Below are 3980 nucleotides of genomic sequence, written 5' to 3'. Positions count from 1 at the left end.
GTCAAGGAGAGAAGAGAGTCATGAATCTGGAATTGTGTGTTGGTATGTGTTGTTCTTGCGTGTTTTTGAACTGGTTCATTATAACAGCAGACAGAGCAACATTATTCTGCTACCTGCTGCGTCTGTCCAAGTATAGATCCAAACTTTACCTCCTCATTCTGCCTCTTTCTCAATCATCCCCATCGTCCTCCAGCAATGAGGGCATGTTTATTCTATTGACAAAAAATCAACATAATGTGGCAAAACTAGTTTACAAAACAGGAAGGGGAAACTTTTGCCACAGGAAGAAAGAGCATCAGGGTCACGAGTGTTGAAATGAGGTGCTGACAGAAGGACCAAACTGGAAAGAGGAAACATTCAAGCTGAGTCCAATGCTTGAAATCTCAAATATATTTCACAGGACAGCTGAGCCAAACAGATTTTATTAATTATGTGCTAAATCAAACATGAAACACATGTCCAGCATATTGTGTTTTACGAAGGAAGAAGGGAGATGGAGAAGAAGGTGGAACAATGGGAGGATGTGTGAGACTGAAAACAAAGGAGAAGACTTGAACATGTGTTTTATGATAATAACTAAAACATCTGGAAACACAGAGTAATACTAATACTTCCAAATAATGGTATCTTGGAACGTCCACACTTGTTGACAGCTTTTACATGAACTGGTACTAACACAGATCCACATGGCTCAGGACTTTTCAGGCAGTGTGTAGAACCATGGAGGTCAATGTCTCTGATACAGCACATCATTTCCCAGGAAGCATCACAGTGACCTGTTGCTGTGCTCTCACCATGCTCTCACCTTTTCAGCATGCAGGTAGGTGAGACACACGCAGGGCATTTCTAGCTGGTGCACCTCCATTAGTGCCCTTGCTTTTCAGCAGGGTCAGCAGCTGGAGAGATCCAGTCCTCCATATTTTATCCATAGACTGGTTCATTTGTTGGCGATATCCACGGTCAAAACCTAGGAAGCCACGTCAGACTTTAAAAGTATCCTCTGTGGTAGCGATGTTGGAAAGGGGAAACAAGAAATGCTATAAACATTTTATTAAGTCCTGAACACCATGCTAAACCAAGACATTGTGTTCAAAACTCTATTTGAGAAATTCAGCTTGAATGTGTCAACAGAAAATAGTGATTTAAACTCAGAATATTACGAAGCGGCCAGTTCAAAAGTTCAGAAAGGGAAATTTAAATTATGCAAGTAATCAGATATTCTAAAGCGAAGACAACACTCACAAAACTGTCACGTTTGAGCACAACTTTTTTAACACTGGCTGAGAACAGGGAATATAAGGGTTTTAACCAGAACAAAAAAATCAATAATCTCTCCAGTTTTAGCTTCCTTGCACTGGCTCCCTGTATGTTTTAGAATTGATTTTAAGATTTTATTGATTACTTTTAAAGCTCTACATGGACTTACTCTGAGCTACATAGCAGACCTTTTAATACCCTACAAGCCGACACGTGCATTGAGATCCTCTGGCAGAGGTTTATTGTGCATTCCAATTACAAAATTGAAAATGAAAGGGGACAGGGCGTTCATAGTGAGGGGTCCGACACTCTGGAACAATCTGCCCGAGGAGATCAGGTCTGCTGAGTCAGTGAGCTCTTTTAAATCCCTTCTTAAAACATATTTTTGTCGCAGAGCCTTCCCGGATTTGATCTGAATTTTATTTTATTTTATTCCTTTAGAGTTATTTTAGGGGAATTTTATGTCTTTTAAAATATGTTTTATTTCTTTATCTTTACTTATGAATTTATGTTTACTGCTTTATTTTGCTGCCCATGTAAAGCACTTTGTAACTTTTTTTTTAAAGTGCTTTACAAATAAAATTATTATTATTATTATTATTATTATTATTATTATTATTATTATTATATATTCAGTCACAAGGGCGTGCTTTATAAACTCTAGCTTCATTCAGACATTTAGACTTAACATTTTGAGTTAGTATAATGATAAGATGAATACTGTGATAACTGACAGAATATGTGCCACAGTGCTTAGATGTTGTTCCATACGTATCACTCTGCATGCTCATTTTCAGTTGATTATTTCTTGTAGATGTGTTTTGGAACAAATGAAAATAATCTGCTTTCGAAAAATAATTTTGACCTTGATAATCTTGCATGGAGGTTCAACTACATCGTTAAAAAAAATCAAGCTGCAAATGCCTGCGTATTGGAAAGTCTATTCTGAAAAAGTTGTCATGTTGTAGAAACAAATGAAAAACTTTACCAACTGTAACAAAAAGCATATATTTAACTTTCTTCAATATAAAGTTGATCAATAACTTGTTAGATTCAGAGCCATGCTTCACCTTGATTGGCTCAGTATCAAAGTGTTCAGTGGTTTACTGCTGAGACACAGCAGGAGCAGTTATGGAGAGAAACTTAAGCCCAAGATCCACAGGATGCGTCGCGTTACGTTACGGCTGCGCCGCGCACGTCGCAGCAAATAGGTTCCCATTCAAGTCAATGCTCTAGAGTCCACAGGGCGCGCTGCGGCGCGTCTCAGCTCCGTCTCTGGAGCGTTCCGCCGCGCCGCTCTGCCAGAGATACGCGGGGAGTCTATTTTCGCCGCTCCCCGCGCCCAGCACGCGTCAATCGACACAGAAATGATCGAACTATCCCGGAAGTCAGGCACGAGGATCGTATGCAACATCCGCTCACTTTCAAAATAAACACCATGTGCAAACATAAGATCGTAAATTTCACCACTTCTTCAACATTACGTCATAACCTGTGGCATCGGGCCAGACGTCAGTCTCAAAAGATATCCGACACCATGGACGAGGAAAAGTTTATACTGTGTTGTTCTCGCGCGTTTTGGAGTTCTCGAGGGATCTTGAGTTTCCTGCTCCGGAGTGCGCGCCGCTCCAAACACGCATCCTATGGACCAGGGCGAAAGCCCCGGGACGGAGCAGAGCCGTGTCGCAGCCGTAACGCGGCGCACACGCATCCTGTGGATTCCCCGAGTAACCCTCTCTCAAACAAGAGCTGTATAGAAGCAGTTTCTTATTGACTTCTTTGCCAGAGACCACAGATGGATTGTGAGAGGGAGTCATGAACTTTTCAGACAATACTAAAGGCCTTCACATGCATAATTCGTCAAGTGCAGTGATCAAAGTCTTTGAATATTTGATGCATTAAATCCTCTGCGATGTGGTAGTAAGCCTGGCTCTAACCAACAGAAGGTATTTGTAGACTCTTTTCTCTTCAGGCACTGTCTGCTTCTCTCCCTCGGAGGAAGTCTGCTGCATGAAGAGCTGTTTTTTTTAAGGTCGCTGTGTAGACAAGCAGCAGGTGTTGGCTGGTCCAGAAGTGCACCATCCAAAGTCTTGACCTCCTCTTAACTCAGAGGTCCTGAGAGAAACATATACTCCTGACCACCATTTCCCCGAACCATGACCCCACAGCTTTACAGTTCTGAGACACTCATGATATTTAACACTTGAGCTTGACCACAATAATATTGACAAGTCTAATGGAGGTCAAAGGATCCTCTGCGCTAACAGGTTTGAATTAGCTTACCGCAAGCCTTTTCAATAAGCCTCCGAAGCTGTGGTGCAGTCAGTATAAATATACACAGGCACAGAGCACTGAGGCGAGAATCTTCACTGTATGTATGCTCTCAAAACATTGATGCTCCGCTCCCTTTATTTGGATAGTTTCGCAATGGGATCCTTGCTTATTTTCTCCCATAAGTGCCCAGGAGTAATCAAATCCCAAATGAAATATTTTCTTTGCCGCCGGTACCTTTCTGCATGCCGATTTCACTCCCAGGGAACCATCCCGTCAGGCCTTGGCTCTCTTTCCAAACCAGGGATTTACGGAAGATTAGGGAAAACTATGTAAATGACACTGCTCCAGCGGACTCAAGCGAAACGCTAGACCCCAAAAGAGGGAAGCTGGGAGTCGGGAGGGAAGTGACAAGGAAAGGGAGGGGGAAAGAGAGCACATCCTCAGGAATT

General features: G+C 42.1%; 1 long non-coding RNA gene across 1 annotated transcript; it reads right to left on the bottom strand.

The window, feature by feature from the left end:
• Positions 1-406: 406 nt before the first annotated feature.
• LOC117825152 lies at positions 407-3753 on the bottom strand. The gene is made up of 2 exons (XR_004633791.1): positions 2990-3753; positions 407-1000 (listed from the first exon to the last, which is right to left on the bottom strand). It is a non-coding gene; the product is annotated as an uncharacterized LOC117825152 (long non-coding RNA).
• Positions 3754-3980: the final 227 nt, after the last annotated feature.

The sequence above is a fragment of the Notolabrus celidotus genome, chromosome 14, assembly GCF_009762535.1.
Source record: "Notolabrus celidotus isolate fNotCel1 chromosome 14, fNotCel1.pri, whole genome shotgun sequence".
In the NCBI taxonomy this organism is placed as follows: domain Eukaryota; kingdom Metazoa; phylum Chordata; class Actinopteri; order Labriformes; family Labridae; genus Notolabrus; species Notolabrus celidotus.
This window is presented reverse-complemented; position numbering and strand designations above follow the sequence as displayed.